This window comes from Anarhichas minor, unplaced genomic scaffold, assembly GCF_050575085.1.
Source record: "Anarhichas minor isolate MPS153535 unplaced genomic scaffold, ASM5057508v1 ptg000028l, whole genome shotgun sequence".
NCBI classification, from domain to species: domain Eukaryota; kingdom Metazoa; phylum Chordata; class Actinopteri; order Perciformes; family Anarhichadidae; genus Anarhichas; species Anarhichas minor.
In genome coordinates, this window is record NW_027466474.1 from 17,437,764 (window position 1) to 17,457,167 (window position 19,404).

General features: G+C 41.9%; 6 non-coding genes across 6 annotated transcripts; all 6 read left to right on the plus strand.

Annotated features, from left to right (window-relative positions):
- The first annotated feature begins 1,009 nt into the window (after window positions 1–1,009).
- On the plus strand, window positions 1,010–1,091 carry trnal-uaa (transfer RNA leucine (anticodon UAA)). The gene has a single exon. It is a non-coding gene; the product is annotated as a tRNA-Leu (tRNA).
- A 4,522-nt stretch (window positions 1,092–5,613) lies between these two features.
- Window positions 5,614–5,695, plus strand: trnal-uaa (transfer RNA leucine (anticodon UAA)). The gene has a single exon. It is a non-coding gene; the product is annotated as a tRNA-Leu (tRNA).
- A 1,956-nt stretch (window positions 5,696–7,651) lies between these two features.
- Window positions 7,652–7,733, plus strand: trnal-uaa (transfer RNA leucine (anticodon UAA)). Its single transcript has one exon. It is a non-coding gene; the product is annotated as a tRNA-Leu (tRNA).
- Window positions 7,734–8,940: 1,207 nt separating this feature from the next.
- Window positions 8,941–9,022, plus strand: trnal-uaa (transfer RNA leucine (anticodon UAA)). The gene has a single exon. It is a non-coding gene; the product is annotated as a tRNA-Leu (tRNA).
- Window positions 9,023–12,260: 3,238 nt separating this feature from the next.
- trnal-aag (transfer RNA leucine (anticodon AAG)) lies at window positions 12,261–12,342 on the plus strand. Its single transcript has one exon. It is a non-coding gene; the product is annotated as a tRNA-Leu (tRNA).
- A 6,867-nt stretch (window positions 12,343–19,209) lies between these two features.
- On the plus strand, window positions 19,210–19,291 carry trnal-uaa (transfer RNA leucine (anticodon UAA)). The gene has a single exon. It is a non-coding gene; the product is annotated as a tRNA-Leu (tRNA).
- Window positions 19,292–19,404: the final 113 nt, after the last annotated feature.

Sequence of the window (19,404 nt, forward strand, 5' to 3'; positions counted from 1 at the left end):
CTAGTGTGTTCGTGAAATATCTTGTGTCTGCATTGCTTAAGTGGACACTTTCAAGATTCTTATTTGGAATTGGGGAAATCACTAGAAAGAAGTTCGCTGCAACATCCAAGAAATGCATATTTTTGTAACCAGTCAGCTGCTGAAATATTGGTTCCCACTGATTCCCAAAGATTTCCACGACAACTAAAACATATTTACAAGTCCCACTCCCCAAAAAAGCAAGCAGAGTGGCGCAGCGGAAGCGTGCTGGGCCCATAACCCAGATGTCGATGGATCGAAACCATCCTCTGCTATTTGTAAATGCTTTAGATAAGGTGAATTTGTCTATACTTTCAATCCATTCTCATAATTCAATGTTTTCAGTTGACTAAGCAGCCATTGCCCCAAGTGTATGAAGGAAATGTTTTCTCCCTTCAGTGCTGCAGTGGACATCAAATATTCGTCTCAAGAAGCTGATGCAAATGTAGCATTTACAGGTAGTGTGGCCGAGTGGTCAAAGGCGCTGGATTAAGGCTCCAGTCTCTCAGGAGGCGTGGGTTCAAATCCCACCTCTGCCATTAACAATGAAAGGTACCTGGTAAAGCCAAAGATGTGATTCTCTGACCTCATACTGACTTGCATGCATTGCTAAGTGAACTTGTGTGAAGCAACAATCATTAGCAGAAGGATGAGTGGTGATTCCATGCTGGATCTACCCTTTCCATCATACTCAAGTTGCCATGCTTTTAGATAACTAATCAATCATTGCCCAAAGTGTTAAACTTGAAACAGGCATTCGCAGTGCAATGGAAAACCTTGCTAACGGTCAATGTCTTATTCATTTCAGTTTGCAAACACTTGTCAAAGTGAGGTCAACTGTTAAATGTTGCTCCTGTGACTGATTGTTCTAAACTATTTAGTTGGCTTCTCTGATTGCTCTTTGTGGAACCATGAACATTGACAGTTGACTAATTAGCTTAGAGTGTTTTCAGAACAACTGGGCGGAGCAGGAGCAATTCCCTAAAAACAAGGTAGTGTGGCCGAGTGGTCGAAGGCGCTGGTTTTAAGCTCCAGTCTCTGTGGAGGCGTGGGTTCAAATCCCACCACTGCCATTCTTTCTGGACTTTACTTTAAGATTATTGGAAGAAATGCATACACATACCCATTGTTGTGTTTGTGCATCTTCACTTAAGTTAATGTGTGTGCCCAGTAAGTGCTCATTGTAATTACTTCACGGCAGAGTGGTTCAATGCTTACTTCTATCCATACTCACATTGTCATGTTCTCAAATGCCTAGGCATTCATTCCAACTAGTGTGTTCGTGAAATATCTTGTGTCTGCATTGCTTAAGTGGACACTTTCAAGATTCTTATTTGGAATTGGGGAAATCATTAGAAACAAGTTCGCTGCAACATCCAAGAAATGCATATTTTTGTAACCAGTCAGCTGCTGAAATATTGGTTCCCACTGATTCCCAAAGATTTCCACGACAACTAAAACATATTTACAAGTCCCACTCCCCAAAAAAGCAAGCAGAGTGGCGCAGCGGAAGCGTGCTGGGCCCATAACCCAGATGTCGATGGATCGAAACCATCCTCTGCTATTTGTAAATGCTTTAGATAAGGTGAATTTGTCTATACTTTCAATCCATTCTCATAATTCAATGTTTTCAGTTGACTAAGCAGCCATTGCCCCAAGTGTATGAAGGAAATGTTTTCTCCCTTCAGTGCTGCAGTGGACATCAAATATTCGTCTCAAGAAGCTGATGCAAATGTAGCATTTACAGGTAGTGTGGCCGAGTGGTCAAAGGCGCTGGATTAAGGCTCCAGTCTCTCAGGAGGCGTGGGTTCAAATCCCACCACTGCCATTAACAATGAAAGGTACCTGGTAAAGCCAAAGATGTGATTCTCTGACCTCATACTGACTTGCATGCATTGCTAAGTGAACTTGTGTGAAGCAACAATCATTAGCAGAAGGATGAGTGGTGATTCCATGCTGGATCTACCCTTTCCATCATACTCAAGTTGCCATGCTTTTAGATAACTAATCAATCATTGCCCAAAGTGTTAAACTTGAAACAGGCATTCGCAGTGCAATGGAAAACCTTGCTAACGGTCAATGTCTTATTCATTTCAGTTTGCAAACACTTGTCAAAGTGAGGTCAACTGTTAAATGTTGCTCCTGTGACTGATTGTTCTAAACTATTTAGTTGGCTTCTCTGATTGCTCTTTGTGGAACTATGAACATTGACAGTTGACTAATTAGCTTAGAGTGTTTTCAGAACAACTGGGCGGAGCAGGAGCAATTCCCTAAAAACAAGGTAGTGTGGCCGAGTGGTCGAAGGCGCTGGTTTTAAGCTCCAGTCTCTGTGGAGGCGTGGGTTCAAATCCCGCCATTCTTTCTGGACTTTACTTTAAGATTATTGGAAGAAATGCATACACATACCCATTGTTGTGTTTGTGCATCTTCACTTAAGTTAATGTGTGTGCCCAGTAAGTGCTCATTGTAATTACTTCACGGCAGAGTGGTTCAATGCTTACTTCTATCCATACTCACATTGTCATGTTCTCAAATGCCTAGGCATTCATTCCAACTAGTGTGTTCGTGAAATATCTTGTGTCTGCATTGCTTAAGTGGACACTTTCAAGATTCTTATTTGGAATTGGGGAAATCACTAGAAACAAGTTCGCTGCAACATCCAAGAAATGCATATTTTTGTAACCAGTCAGCTGCTGAAATATTGGTTCCCACTGATTCCCAAAGATTTCCACGACAACTAAAACATATTTACAAGTCCCACTCCCCAAAAAAGCAAGCAGAGTGGCGCAGCGGAAGCGTGCTGGGCCCATAACCCAGATGTCGATGGATCGAAACCATCCTCTGCTATTTGTAAATGCTTTAGATAAGGTGAATTTGTCTATACTTTCAATCCATTCTCATAATTCAATGTTTTCAGTTGACTAAGCAGCCATTGCCCCAAGTGTATGAAGGAAATGTTTTCTCCCTTCAGTGCTGCAGTGGACATCAAATATTCGTCTCAAGAAGCTGATGCAAATGTAGCATTTACAGGTAGTGTGGCCGAGTGGTCGAAGGCGCTGGATTTAGGCTCCAGTCTCTGTGGAGGCGTGGGTTCAAATCCTGCCATTCTTTCTGGACTTTACTTTAAGATTATTGGAAGAAATGCATACACATACCCATTGTTGTGTTTGTGCATCTTCACTTAAGTTAATGTGTGTGCCCAGTAAGTGCTCATTCTAATTACTTCACGGCAGAGTGGTTCAATGCTTACTTCTATCCATACTCACATTGTCATGTTCTCAAATGCCTAGGCATTCATTCCAACTAGTGTGTTCGTGAAATATCTTGTGTCTGCATTGCTTAAGTGGACACTTTCAAGATTCTTATTTGGAATTGGGGAAATCACTAGAAACAAGTTCGCTGCAACATCCAAGAAATGCATATTTTTGTAACCAGTCAGCTGCTGAAATATTGGTTCCCACTGATTCCCAAAGATTTCCACGACAACTAAAACATATTTACAAGTCCCACTCCCCAAAAAAGCAAGCAGAGTGGCGCAGCGGAAGCGTGCTGGGCCCATAACCCAGATGTCGATGGATCGAAACCATCCTCTGCTATTTGTAAATGCTTTAGATAAGGTGACTTTGTCTATACTTTCAATCCATTCTCATAATTCAATGTTTTCAGTTGACTAAACAGCCATTGCCCCAAGTGTATGAAGGAAATGTTTTCTCCCTTCAGTGCTGCAGTGGACATCAAATATTCGTCTCAAGAAGCTGATGCAAATGTAGCATTTATAGGTAGTGTGGCCGAGTGGTCAAAGGCGCTGGATTAAGGCTCCAGTCTCTCAGGAGGCGTGGGTTCAAATCCCACCACTGCCATTAACAATGAAAGGTACCTGGTAAAGCCAAAGATGTGATTCTCTGACCTCATACTGACTTGCATGCATTGCTAAGTGAACTTGTGTGAAGCAACAATCATTAGCAGAAGGATGAGTGGTGATTCCATGCTGGATCTACCCTTTCCATCATACTCAAGTTGCCATGCTTTTAGATAACTAATCAATCATTGCCCAAAGTGTTAAACTTGAAACAGGCATTCGCAGTGCAATGGAAAACCTTGCTAACGGTCAATGTCTTATTCATTTCAGTTTGCAAACACTTGTCAAAGTGAGGTCAACTGTTAAATGTTGCTCCTGTGACTGATTGTTCTAAACTATTTAGTTGGCTTCTCTGATTGCTCTTTGTGGAACTATGAACATTGACAGTTGACTAATTAGCTTAGAGTGTTTTCAGAACAACTGGGCGGAGCAGGAGCAATTCCCTAAAAACAAGGTAGTGTGGCCGAGTGGTCGAAGGCGCTGGATTTAGGCTCCAGTCTCTGTGGAGGCGTGGGTTCAAATCCTGCCATTCTTTCTGGACTTTACTTTAAGATTATTGGAAGAAATGCATACACATACCCATTGTTGTGTTTGTGCATCTTCACTTAAGTTAATGTGTGTGCCCAGTAAGTGCTCATTGTAATTACTTCACGGCAGAGTGGTTCAATGCTTACTTCTATCCATACTCACATTGTCATGTTCTCAAATGCCTAGGCATTCATTCCAACTAGTGTGTTCGTGAAATATCTTGTGTCTGCATTGCTTAAGTGGACACTTTCAAGATTCTTATTTGGAATTGGGGAAATCACTAGAAACAAGTTCGCTGCAACATCCAAGAAATGCATATTTTTGTAACCAGTCAGCTGCTGAAATATTGGTTCCCACTGATTCCCAAAGATTTCCACGACAACTAAAACATATTTACAAGTCCCACTCCCTAAAAAAGCAAGCAGAGTGGCGCAGCGGAAGCGTGCTGGGCCCATAACCCAGATGTCGATGGATCGAAACCATCCTCTGCTATTTGTAAATGCTTTAGATAAGGTGAATTTGTCTATACTTTCAATCCATTCTCATAATTCAATGTTTTCAGTTGACTAAGCAGCCATTGCCCCAAGTGTATGAAGGAAATGTTTTCTCCCTTCAGTGCTGCAGTGGACATCAAATATTCGTCTCAAGAAGCTGATGCAAATGTAGCATTTACAGGTAGTGTGGCCGAGTGGTCAAAGGCGCTGGATTAAGGCTCCAGTCTCTCAGGAGGCGTGGGTTCAAATCCCACCACTGCCATTAACAATGAAAGGTACCTGGTAAAGCCAAAGATGTGATTCTCTGACCTCATACTGACTTGCATGCATTGCTAAGTGAACTTGTGTGAAGCAACAATCATTAGCAGAAGGATGAGTGGTGATTCCATGCTGGATCTACCCTTTCCATCATACTCAAGTTGCCATGCTTTTAGATAACTAATCAATCATTGCCCAAAGTGTTAAACTTGAAACAGGCATTCGCAGTGCAATGGAAAACCTTGCTAACGGTCAATGTCTTATTCATTTCAGTTTGCAAACACTTGTCAAAGTGAGGTCAACTGTTAAATGTTGCTCCTGTGACTGATTGTTCTAAACTATTTAGTTGGCTTCTCTGATTGCTCTTTGTGGAACCATGAACATTGACAGTTGACTAATTAGCTTAGAGTGTTTTCAGAACAACTGGGCGGAGCAGGAGCAATTCCCTAAAAACAAGGTAGTGTGGCCGAGTGGTCGAAGGCGCTGGTTTTAAGCTCCAGTCTCTGTGGAGGCGTGGGTTCAAATCCCACCACTGCCATTCTTTCTGGACTTTACTTTAAGATTATTGGAAGAAATGCATACACATACCCATTGTTGTGTTTGTGCATCTTCACTTAAGTTAATGTGTGTGCCCAGTAAGTGCTCATTGTAATTACTTCACGGCAGAGTGGTTCAATGCTTACTTCTATCCATACTCACATTGTCATGTTCTCAAATGCCTAGGCATTCATTCCAACTAGTGTGTTCGTGAAATATCTTGTGTCTGCATTGCTTAAGTGGACACTTTCAAGATTCTTATTTGGAATTGGGGAAATCACTAGAAACAAGTTCGCTGCAACATCCAAGAAATGCATATTTTTGTAACCAGTCAGCTGCTGAAATATTGGTTCCCACTGATTCCCAAAGATTTCCACGACAACTAAAACATATTTACAAGTCCCACTCCCCAAAAAAGCAAGCAGAGTGGCGCAGCGGAAGCGTGCTGGGCCCATAACCCAGATGTCGATGGATCGAAACCATCCTCTGCTATTTGTAAATGCTTTAGATAAGGTGAATTTGTCTATACTTTCAATCCATTCTCATAATTCAATGTTTTCAGTTGACTAAGCAGCCATTGCCCCAAGTGTATGAAGGAAATGTTTTCTCCCTTCAGTGCTGCAGTGGACATCAAATATTCGTCTCAAGAAGCTGATGCAAATGTAGCATTTACAGGTAGTGTGGCCGAGTGGTCGAAGGCGCTGGATTTAGGCTCCAGTCTCTGTGGAGGCGTGGGTTCAAATCCTGCCATTCTTTCTGGACTTTACTTTAAGATTATTGGAAGAAATGCATACACATACCCATTGTTGTGTTTGTGCATCTTCACTTAAGTTAATGTGTGTGCCCAGTAAGTGCTCATTGTAATTACTTCACGGCAGAGTGGTTCAATGCTTACTTCTATCCATACTCACATTGTCATGTTCTCAAATGCCTAGGCATTCATTCCAACTAGTGTGTTCGTGAAATATCTTGTGTCTGCATTGCTTAAGTGGACACTTTCAAGATTCTTATTTGGAATTGGGGAAATCACTAGAAACAAGTTCGCTGCAACATCCAAGAAATGCATATTTTTGTAACCAGTCAGCTGCTGAAATATTGGTTCCCACTGATTCCCAAAGATTTCCACGACAACTAAAACATATTTACAAGTCCCACTCCCCAAAAAAGCAAGCAGAGTGGCGCAGCGGAAGCGTGCTGGGCCCATAACCCAGATGTCGATGGATCGAAACCATCCTCTGCTATTTGTAAATGCTTTAGATAAGGTGAATTTGTCTATACTTTCAATCCATTCTCATAATTCAATGTTTTCAGTTGACTAAGCAGCCATTGCCCCAAGTGTATGAAGGAAATGTTTTCTCCCTTCAGTGCTGCAGTGGACATCAAATATTCGTCTCAAGAAGCTGATGCAAATGTAGCATTTACAGGTAGTGTGGCCGAGTGGTCAAAGGCGCTGGATTAAGGCTCCAGTCTCTCAGGAGGCGTGGGTTCAAATCCCACCACTGCCATTAACAATGAAAGGTACCTGGTAAAGCCAAAGATGTGATTCTCTGACCTCATACTGACTTGCATGCATTGCTAAGTGAACTTGTGTGAAGCAACAATCATTAGCAGAAGGATGAGTGGTGATTCCATGCTGGATCTACCCTTTCCATCATACTCAAGTTGCCATGCTTTTAGATAACTAATCAATCATTGCCCAAAGTGTTAAACTTGAAACAGGCATTCGCAGTGCAATGGAAAACCTTGCTAACGGTCAATGTCTTATTCATTTCAGTTTGCAAACACTTGTCAAAGTGAGGTCAACTGTTAAATGTTGCTCCTGTGACTGATTGTTCTAAACTATTTAGTTGGCTTCTCTGATTGCTCTTTGTGGAACTATGAACATTGACAGTTGACTAATTAGCTTAGAGTGTTTTCAGAACAACTGGGCGGAGCAGGAGCAATTCCTTAAAAACAAGGTAGTGTGGCCGAGTGGTCGAAGGCGCTGGTTTTAAGCTCCAGTCTCTGTGGAGGCGTGGGTTCAAATCCCTCCACTGCCATTCTTTCTGGACTTTACTTTAAGATTATTGGAAGAAATGCATACACATACCCATTGTTGTGTTTGTGCATCTTCACTTAAGTTAATGTGTGTGCCCAGTAAGTGCTCATTGTAATTACTTCACGGCAGAGTGGTTCAATGCTTACTTCTATCCATACTCACATTGTCATGTTCTCAAATGCCTAGGCATTCATTCCAACTAGTGTGTTCGTGAAATATCTTGTGTCTGCATTGCTTAAGTGGACACTTTCAAGATTCTTATTTGGAATTGGGGAAATCACTAGAAACAAGTTCGTTGCAACATCCAAGAAATGCATATTTTTGTAACCAGTCAGCTGCTGAAATATTGGTTCCCACTGATTCCCAAAGATTTCCACGACAACTAAAACATATTTACAAGTCCCACTCCCCAAAAAAGCAAGCAGAGTGGCGCAGCGGAAGCGTGCTGGGCCCATAACCCAGATGTCGATGGATCGAAACCATCCTCTGCTATTTGTAAATGCTTTAGATAAGGTGAATTTGTCTATACTTTCAATCCATTCTCATAATTCAATGTTTTCAGTTGACTAAGCAGCCATTGCCCCAAGTGTATGAAGGAAATGTTTTCTCCCTTCAGTGCTGCAGTGGACATCAAATATTCGTCTCAAGAAGCTGATGCAAATGTAGCATTTACAGGTAGTGTGGCCGAGTGGTCAAAGGCGCTGGATTAAGGCTCCAGTCTCTCAGGAGGCGTGGGTTCAAATCCCACCACTGCCATTAACAATGAAAGGTACCTGGTAAAGCCAAAGATGTGATTCTCTGACCTCATACTGACTTGCATGCATTGCTAAGTGAACTTGTGTGAAGCAACAATCATTAGCAGAAGGATGAGTGGTGATTCCATGCTGGATCTACCCTTTCCATCATACTCAAGTTGCCATGCTTTTAGATAACTAATCAATCATTGCCCAAAGTGTTAAACTTGAAACAGGCATTCGCAGTGCAATGGAAAACCTTGCTAACGGTCAATGTCTTATTCATTTCAGTTTGCAAACACTTGTCAAAGTGAGGTCAACTGTTAAATGTTGCTCCTGTGACTGATTGTTCTAAACTATTTAGTTGGCTTCTCTGATTGCTCTTTGTGGAACTATGAACATTGACAGTTGACTAATTAGCTTAGAGTGTTTTCAGAACAACTGGGCGGAGCAGGAGCAATTCCTTAAAAACAAGGTAGTGTGGCCGAGTGGTCGAAGGTGCTGGTTTTAAGCTCCAGTCTCTGTGGAGGCGTGGGTTCAAATCCCTCCACTGCCATTCTTTCTGGACTTTACTTTAAGATTATTGGAAGAAATGCATACACATACCCATTGTTGTGTTTGTGCATCTTCACTTAAGTTAATGTGTGTGCCCAGTAAGTGCTCATTGTAATTACTTCACGGCAGAGTGGTTCAATGCTTACTTCTATCCATAATCACATTGTCATGTTCTCAAATGCCTAGGCATTCATTCCAACTAGTGTGTTCGTGAAATATCTTGTGTCTGCATTGCTTAAGTGGACACTTTCAAGATTCTTATTTGGAATTGGGGAAATCACTAGAAACAAGTTCGCTGCAACATCCAAGAAATGCATATTTTTGTAACCAGTCAGCTGCTGAAATATTGGTTCCCACTGATTCCCAAAGATTTCCACGACAACTAAAACATATTTACAAGTCCCACTCCCCAAAAAAGCAAGCAGAGTGGCGCAGCGGAAGCGTGCTGGGCCCATAACCCAGATGTCGATGGATCGAAACCATCCTCTGCTATTTGTAAATGCTTTAGATAAGGTGAATTTGTCTATACTTTCAATCCATTCTCATAATTCAATGTTTTCAGTTGACTAAGCAGCCATTGCCCCAAGTGTATGAAGGAAATGTTTTCTCCCTTCAGTGCTGCAGTGGACATCAAATATTCGTCTCAAGAAGCTGATGCAAATGTAGCATCCACAGGTAGTGTGGCCGAGTGGTCAAAGGCGCTGGATTAAGGCTCCAGTCTCTCAGGAGGCGTGGGTTCAAATCCCACCACTGCCATTAACAATGAAAGGTACCTGGTAAAGCCAAAGATGTGATTCTCTGACCTCATACTGATTTGCATGCATTGCTAAGTGAACTTGTGTGAAGCAACAATCATTAGCAGAAGGATGAGTGGTGATTCCATGCTGGATCTACCCTTTCCATCATACTCAAGTTGCCATGCTTTTAGATAACTAATCAATCATTGCCCAAAGTGTTAAACTTGAAACAGGCATTCGCAGTGCAATGGAAAACCTTGCTAACGGTCAATGTCTTATTCATTTCAGTTTGCAAACACTTGTCAAAGTGAGGTCAACTGTTAAATGTTGCTCCTGTGACTGATTGTTCTAAACTATTTAGTTGGCTTCTCTGATTGCTCTTTGTGGAACTATGAACATTGACAGTTGACTAATTAGCTTAGAGTGTTTTCAGAACAACTGGGCGGAGCAGGAGCAATTCCCTAAAAACAAGGTAGTGTGGCCGAGTGGTCGAAGGCGCTGGATTTAGGCTGCAGTCTCTGTGGAGGCGTGGGTTCAAATCCTGCCATTCTTTCTGGACTTTACTTTAAGATTATTGGAAGAAATGCATACACATACCCATTGTTGTGTTTGTGCATCTTCACTTAAGTTAATGTGTGTGCCCAGTAAGTGCTCATTGTAATTACTTCACGGCAGAGTGGTTCAATGCTTACTTCTATCCATACTCACATTGTCATGTTCTCAAATGCCTAGGCATTCATTCCAACTAGTGTGTTCGTGAAATATCTTGTGTCTGCATTGCTTAAGTGGACACTTTCAAGATTCTTATTTGGAATTGGGGAAATCACTAGAAACAAGTTCGCTGCAACATCCAAGAAATGCATATTTTTGTAACCAGTCAGCTGCTGAAATATTGGTTCCCACTGATTCCCAAAGATTTCCACGACAACTAAAACATATTTACAAGTCCCACTCCCCAAAAAAGCAAGCAGAGTGGCGCAGCGGAAGCGTGCTGGGCCCATAACCCAGATGTCGATGGATCGAAACCATCCTCTGCTATTTGTAAATGCTTTAGATAAGGTGAATTTGTCTATACTTTCAATCCATTCTCATAATTCAATGTTTTCAGTTGACTAAGCAGCCATTGCCCCAAGTGTATGAAGGAAATGTTTTCTCCCTTCAGTGCTGCAGTGGACATCAAATATTCGTCTCAAGAAGCTGATGCAAATGTAGCATTTACAGGTAGTGTGGCCGAGTGGTCAAAGGCGCTGGATTAAGGCTCCAGTCTCTCAGGAGGCGTGGGTTCAAATCCCACCACTGCCATTAACAATGAAAGGTACCTGGTAAAGCCAAAGATGTGATTCTCTGACCTCATACTGACTTGCATGCATTGCTAAGTGAACTTGTGTGAAGCAACAATCATTAGCAGAAGGATGAGTGGTGATTCCATGCTGGATCTACCCTTTCCATCATAATCAAGTTGCCATGCTTTTAGATAACTAATCAATCATTGCCCAAAGTGTTAAACTTGAAACAGGCATTCGCAGTGCAATGGAAAACCTTGCTAACGGTCAATGTCTTATTCATTTCAGTTTGCAAACACTTGTCAAAGTGAGGTCAACTGTTAAATGTTGTCCTGTGACTGATTGTTCTAAACTATTTAGTTGGCTTCTCTGATTGCTCTTTGTGGAACTATGAACATTGACAGTTGACTAATTAGCTTAGAGTGTTTTCAGAACAACTGGGCGGAGCAGGAGCAATTCCCTAAAAACAAGGTAGTGTGGCCGAGTGGTCGAAGGCGCTGGTTTTAAGCTCCAGTCTCTGTGGAGGCGTGGGTTCAAATCCCGCCATTCTTTCTGGACTTTACTTTAAGATTATTGGAAGAAATGCATACACATACCCATTGTTGTGTTTGTGCATCTTCACTTAAGTTAATGTGTGTGCCCAGTAAGTGCTCATTGTAATTACTTCACGGCAGAGTGGTTCAATGCTTACTTCTATCCATACTCACATTGTCATGTTCTCAAATGCCTAGGCATTCATTCCAACTAGTGTGTTCGTGAAATATCTTGTGTCTGCATTGCTTAAGTGGACACTTTCAAGATTCTTATTTGGAATTGGGGAAATCACTAGAAACAAGTTCGCTGCAACATCCAAGAAATGCATATTTTTGTAACCAGTCAGCTGCTGAAATATTGGTTCCCACTGATTCCCAAAGATTTCCACGACAACTAAAACATATTTACAAGTCCCACTCCCCAAAAAAGCAAGCAGAGTGGCGCAGCGGAAGCGTGCTGGGCCCATAACCCAGATGTCGATGGATCGAAACCATCCTCTGCTATTTGTAAGTGCTTTAGATAAGGTGAATTTGTCTATACTTTCAACTCATTCTCATAATTCAATGTTTTCAGTTGACTAAGCAGCCATTGCCCCAAGTGTATGAAGGAAATGTTTTCTCCCTTCAGTGCTGCAGTGGACATCAAATATTCGTCTCAAGAAGCTGATGCAAATGTAGCATTTACAGGTAGTGTGGCCGAGTGGTCAAAGGCGCTGGATTAAGGCTCCAGTCTCTCAGGAGGCGTGGGTTCAAATCCCACCACTACCATTAACAATGAAAGGTACCTGGTAAAGCCAAAGATGTGATTCTCTGACCTCATACTGACTTGCATGCATTGCTAAGTGAACTTGTGTGAAGCAACAATCATTAGCAGAAGGATGAGTGGTGATTCCATGCTGGATCTACCCTTTCCATCATACTCAAGTTGCCATGCTTTTAGATAACTAATCAATCATTGCCCAAAGTGTTAAACTTGAAACAGGCATTCGCAGTGCAATGGAAAACCTTGCTAACGGTCAATGTCTTATTCATTTCAGTTTGCAAACACTTGTCAAAGTGAGGTCAACTGTTAAATGTTGCTCCTGTGACTGATTGTTCTAAACTATTTAGTTGGCTTCTCTGATTGCTCTTTGTGGAACTATGAACATTGACAGTTGACTAATTAGCTTAGAGTGTTTTCAGAACAACTGGGCGGAGCAGGAGCAATTCCCTAAAAACAAGGTAGTGTGGCCGAGTGGTCGAAGGCGCTGGTTTTAAGCTCCAGTCTCTGTGGAGGCGTGGGTTCAAATCCCGCCATTCTTTCTGGACTTTACTTTAAGATTATTGGAAGAAATGCATACACATACCCATTGTTGTGTTTGTGCATCTTCACTTAAGTTAATGTGTGTGCCCAGTAAGTGCTCATTGTAATTACTTCACGGCAGAGTGGTTCAATGCTTACTTCTATCCATACTCACATTGTCATGTTCTCAAATGCCTAGGCATTCATTCCAACTAGTGTGTTCGTGAAATATCTTGTGTCTGCATTGCTTAAGTGGACACTTTCAAGATTCTTATTTGGAATTGGGGAAATCACTAGAAACAAGTTCGCTGCAACATCCAAGAAATGCATATTTTTGTAACCAGTCAGCTGCTGAAATATTGGTTCCCACTGATTCCCAAAGATTTCCACGACAACTAAAACATATTTACAAGTCCCACTCCCCAAAAAAGCAAGCAGAGTGGCGCAGCGGAAGCGTGCTGGGCCCATAACCCAGATGTCGATGGATCGAAACCATCCTCTGCTATTTGTAAATGCTTTAGATAAGGTGAATTTGTCTATACTTTCAATCCATTCTCATAATTCAATGTTTTCAGTTGACTAAGCAGCCATTGCCCCAAGTGTATGAAGGAAATGTTTTCTCCCTTCAGTGCTGCAGTGGACATCAAATATTCGTCTCAAGAAGCTGATGCAAATGTAGCATTTACAGGTAGTGTGGCCGAGTGGTCAAAGGCGCTGGATTAAGGCTCCAGTCTCTCAGGAGGCGTGGGTTCAAATCCCACCACTGCCATTAACAATGAAAGGTACCTGGTAAAGCCAAAGATGTGATTCTCTGACCTCATACTGACTTGCATGCATTGCTAAGTGAACTTGTGTGAAGCAACAATCATTAGCAGAAAGATGAGTGGTGATTCCATGCTGGATCTACCCTTTCCATCATACTCAAGTTGCCATGCTTTTAGATAACTAATCAATCATTGCCCAAAGTGTTAAACTTGAAACAGGCATTCGCAGTGCAATGGAAAACCTTGCTAACGGTCAATGTCTTATTCATTTCAGTTTGCAAACACTTGTCAAAGTGAGGTCAACTGTTAAATGTTGCTCCTGTGACTGATTGTTCTAAACTATTTAGTTGGCTTCTCTGATTGCTCTTTGTGGAACTATGAACATTGACAGTTGACTAATTAGCTTAGAGTGTTTTCAGAACAACTGGGCGGAGCAGGAGCAATTCCCTAAAAACAAGGTAGTGTGGCCGAGTGGTCGAAGGCGCTGGATTTAGGCTCCAGTCTCTGTGGAGGCGTGGGTTCAAATCCTGCCATTCTTTCTGGACTTTACTTTAAGATTATTGGAAGAAATGCATACACATACCCATTGTTGTGTTTGTGCATCTTCACTTAAGTTAATGTGTGTGCCCAGTAAGTGCTCATTGTAATTACTTCACGGCAGAGTGGTTCAATGCTTACTTCTATCCATACTCACATTGTCATGTTCTCAAATGCCTAGGCATTCATTCCAACTAGTGTGTTCGTGAAATATCTTGTGTCTGCATTGCTTAAGTGGACACTTTCAAGATTCTTATTTGGAATTGGGGAAATCACTAGAAACAAGTTCGCTGCAACATCCAAGAAATGCATATTTTTGTAACCAGTCAGCTGCTGAAATATTGGTTCCCACTGATTCCCAAAGATTTCCACGACAACTAAAACATATTTACAAGTCCCACTCCCCAAAAAAGCAAGCAGAGTGGCGCAGCGGAAGCGTGCTGGGCCCATAACCCAGATGTCGATGGATCGAAACCATCCTCTGCTATTTGTAAATGCTTTAGATAAGGTGAATTTGTCTATACTTTCAATCCATTCTCATAATTCAATGTTTTCAGTTGACTAAGCAGCCATTGCCCCAAGTGTATGAAGGAAATGTTTTCTCCCTTCAGTGCTGCAGTGGACATCAAATATTCGTCTCAAGAAGCTGATGCAAATGTAGCATTTACAGGTAGTGTGGCCGAGTGGTCAAAGGCACTGGATTAAGGCTCCAGTCTCTCAGGAGGCGTGGGTTCAAATCCCACCACTGCCATTAACAATGAAAGGTACCTGGTAAAGCCAAAGATGTGATTCTCTGACCTCATACTGACTTGCATGCATTGCTAAGTGAACTTGTGTGAAGCAACAATCATTAGCAGAAGGATGAGTGGTGATTCCATGCTGGATCTACCCTTTCCATCATACTCAAGTTGCCATGCTTTTAGATAACTAATCAATCATTGCCCAAAGTGTTAAACTTGAAACAGGCATTCGCAGTGCAATGGAAAACCTTGCTAACGGTCAATGTCTTATTCATTTCAGTTTGCAAACACTTGTCAAAGTGAGGTCAACTGTTAAATGTTGCTCCTGTGACTGATTGTTCTAAACTATTTAGTTGGCTTCTCTGATTGCTCTTTGTGGAACTATGAACATTGACAGTTGACTAATTAGCTTAGAGTGTTTTCAGAACAACTGGGCGGAGCAGGAGCAATTCCCTAAAAACAAGGTAGTGTGGCCGAGTGGTCGAAGGCGCTGGTTTTAAGCTCCAGTCTCTGTGGAGGCGTGGATTCAAATCCCGCCATTCTTTCTGGACTTTACTTTAAGATTATTGGAAGAAATGCATACACATACCCATTGTTGTGTTTGTGCATCTTCACTTAAGTTAATGTGTGTGCCCAGTAAGTGCTCATTGTAATTACTTCACGGCAGAGTGGTTCAATGCTTACTTCTATCCATACTCACATTGTCATGTTCTCAAATGCCTAGGCATTCATTCCAACTAGTGTGTTCGTGAAATATCTTGTGTCTGCATTGCTTAAGTGGACACTTTCAAGATTCTTATTTGGAATTGGGGAAATCACTAGAAACAAGTTCGCTGCAACATCCAAGAAATGCATATTTTTGTAACCAGTCAGCTGCTGAAATATTGGTTCCCACTGATTCCCAAAGATTTCCACGACAACTAAAACATATTTACAAGTCCCACTCCCCAAAAAAGCAAGCAGAGTGGCGCAGCGGAAGCGTGCTGGGCCCATAACCCAGATGTCGATGGATCGAAACCATCCTCTGCTATTTGTAAATGCTTTAGATAAGGTGAATTTGTCTATACTTTCAATCCATTCTCATAATTCAATGTTTTCAGTTGACTAAGCAGCCATTGCCCCAAGTGTATGAAGGAAATGTTTTCTCCCTTCAGTGCTGCAGTGGACATCAAATATTCGTCTCAAGAAGCTGATGCAAATGTAGCATTTACAGGTAGTGTGGCCGAGTGGTCAAAGGCGCTGGATTAAGGCTCCAGTCTCTCAGGAGGCGTGGGTTCAAATCCCACCACTGCCATTAACAATGAAAGGTACCTGGTAAAGCCAAAGATGTGATTCTCTGACCTCATACTGACTTGCATGCATTGCTAAGTGAACTTGTGTGAAGCAACAATCATTAGCAGAAAGATGAGTGGTGATTCCATGCTGGATCTACCCTTTCCATCATACTCAAGTTGCCATGCTTTTAGATAACTAATCAATCATTGCCCAAAGTGTTAAACTTGAAACAGGCATTCGCAGTGCAATGGAAAACCTTGCTAACGGTCAATGTCTAATTCATTTCAGTTTGCAAACACTTGTCAAAGTGAGGTCAACTGTTAAATGTTGCTCCTGTGACTGATTGTTCTAAACTATTTAGTTGGCTTCTCTGATTGCTCTTTGTGGAACTATGAACATTGACAGTTGACTAATTAGCTTAGAGTGTTTTCAGAACAACTGGGCGGAGCAGGAGCAATTCCCTAAAAACAAGGTAGTGTGGCCGAGTGGTCGAAGGCGCTGGATTTAGGCTCCAGTCTCTGTGGAGGCGTGGGTTCAAATCCTGCCATTCTTTCTGGACTTTACTTTAAGATTATTGGAAGAAATGCATACACATACCCATTGTTGTGTTTGTGCATCTTCACTTAAGTTAATGTGTGTGCCCAGTAAGTGCTCATTGTAATTACTTCACGGCAGAGTGGTTCAATGCTTACTTCTATCCATACTCACATTGTCATGTTCTCAAATGCCTAGGCATTCATTCCAACTAGTGTGTTCGTGAAATATCTTGTGTCTGCATTGCTTAAGTGGACACTTTCAAGATTCTTATTTGGAATTGGGGAAATCACTAGAAACAAGTTCGCTGCAACATCCAAGAAATGCATATTTTTGTAACCAGTCAGCTGCTGAAATATTGGTTCCCACTGATTCCCAAAGATTTCCACGACAACTAAAACATATTTACAAGTCCCACTCCCCAAAAAAGCAAGCAGAGTGGCGCAGCGGAAGCGTGCTGGGCCCATAACCCAGATGTCGATGGATCGAAACCATCCTCTGCTATTTGTAAATGCTTTAGATAAGGTGAATTTGTCTATACTTTCAATCCATTCTCATAATTCAATGTTTTCAGTTGACTAAGCAGCCATTGCCCCAAGTGTATGAAGGAAATGTTTTCTCCCTTCAGTGCTGCAGTGGACATCAAATATTCGTCTCAAGAAGCTGATGCAAATGTAGCATTTACAGGTAGTGTGGCCGAGTGGTCAAAGGCACTGGATTAAGGCTCCAGTCTCTCAGGAGGCGTGGGTTCAAATCCCACCACTGCCATTAACAATGAAAGGTACCTGGTAAAGCCAAAGATGTGATTCTCTGACCTCATACTGACTTGCATGCATTGCTAAGTGAACTTGTGTGAAGCAACAATCATTAGCAGAAGGATGAGTGGTGATTCCATGCTGGATCTACCCTTTCCATCATACTCAAGTTGCCATGCTTTTAGATAACTAATCAATCATTGCCCAAAGTGTTAAACTTGAAACAGGCATTCGCAGTGCAATGGAAAACCTTGCTAACGGTCAATGTCTTATTCATTTCAGTTTGCAAACACTTGTCAAAGTGAGGTCAACTGTTAAATGTTGCTCCTGTGACTGATTGTTCTAAACTATTTAGTTGGCTTCTCTGATTGCTCTTTGTGGAACTATGAACATTGACAGTTGACTAATTAGCTTAGAGTGTTTTCAGAACAACTGGGCGGAGCAGGAGCAATTCCCTAAAAACAAGGTAGTGTGGCCGAGTGGTCGAAGGCGCTGGATTTAGGCTCCAGTCTCTGTGGAGGCGTGGGTTCAAATCCTGCCATTCTTTCTGGACTTTACTTTAAGATTATTGGAAGAAATGCATACACATACCCATTGTTGTGTTTGTGCATCTTCACTTAAGTTAATGTGTGTGCCCAGTAAGTGCTCATTGTAATTACTTCACGGCAGAGTGGTTCAATGCTTACTTCTATCCATACTCACATTGTCATGTTCTCAAATGCCTAGGCATTCATTCCAACTAGTGTGTTCGTGAAATATCTTGTGTCTGCATTGCTTAAGTGGACACTTTCAAGATTCTTATTTGGAATTGGGGAAATCACTAGAAACAAGTTCGCTGCAACATCCAAGAAATGCATATTTTTGTAACCAGTCAGCTGCTGAAATATTGGTTCCCACTGATTCCCAAAGATTTCCACGACAACTAAAACATATTTACAAGTCCCACTCCCCAAAAAAGCAAGCAGAGTGGCGCAGCGGAAGCGTGCTGGGCCCATAACCCAGATGTCGATGGATCGAAACCATCCTCTGCTATTTGTAAATGCTTTAGATAAGGTGAATTTGTCTATACTTTCAATCCATTCTCATAATTCAATGTTTTCAGTTGACTAAGCAGCCATTGCCCCAAGTGTATGAAGGAAATGTTTTCTCCCTTCAGTGCTGCAGTGGACATCAAATATTCGTCTCAAGAAGCTGATGCAAATGTAGCATTTACAGGTAGTGTGGCCGAGTAGTCAAAGGCGCTGGATTAAGACTCCAGTCTCTCAGGAGGCGTGGGTTCAAATCCCACCACTGCCATTAACAATGAAAGGTACCTGGTAAAGCCAAAGATGTGATTCTCTGACCTCATACTGACTTGCATGCATTGCTAAGTGAACTTGTGTGAAGCAACAATCATTAGCAGAAGGATGAGTGGTGATTCCATGCTGGATCTACCCTTTCCATCATACTCAAGTTGCCATGCTTTTAGATAACTAATCAATCATTGCCCAAAGTGTTAAACTTGAAACAGGCATTCGCAGTGCAATGGAAAACCTTGCTAACGGTCAATGTCTTATTCATTTCAGTTTGCAAACACTTGTCAAAGTGAGGTCAACTGTTAAATGTTGCTCCTGTGACTGATTGTTCTAAACTATTTAGTTGGCTTCTCTGATTGCTCTTTGTGGAACTATGAACATTGACAGTTGACTAATTAGCTTAGAGTGTTTTCAGAACAACTGGGCGGAGCAGGAGCAATTCCTTAAAAACAAGGTAGTGTGGCCGAGTGGTCGAAGGCGCTGGTTTTAAGCTCCAGTCTCTGTGGAGGCGTGGGTTCAAATCCCACCACTGCCATTCTTTCTGGACTTTACTTTAAGATTATTGGAAGAAATGCATACACATACCCATTGTTGTGTTTGTGCATCTTCACTTAAGTTAATGTGTGTGCCCAGTAAGTGCTCATTGTA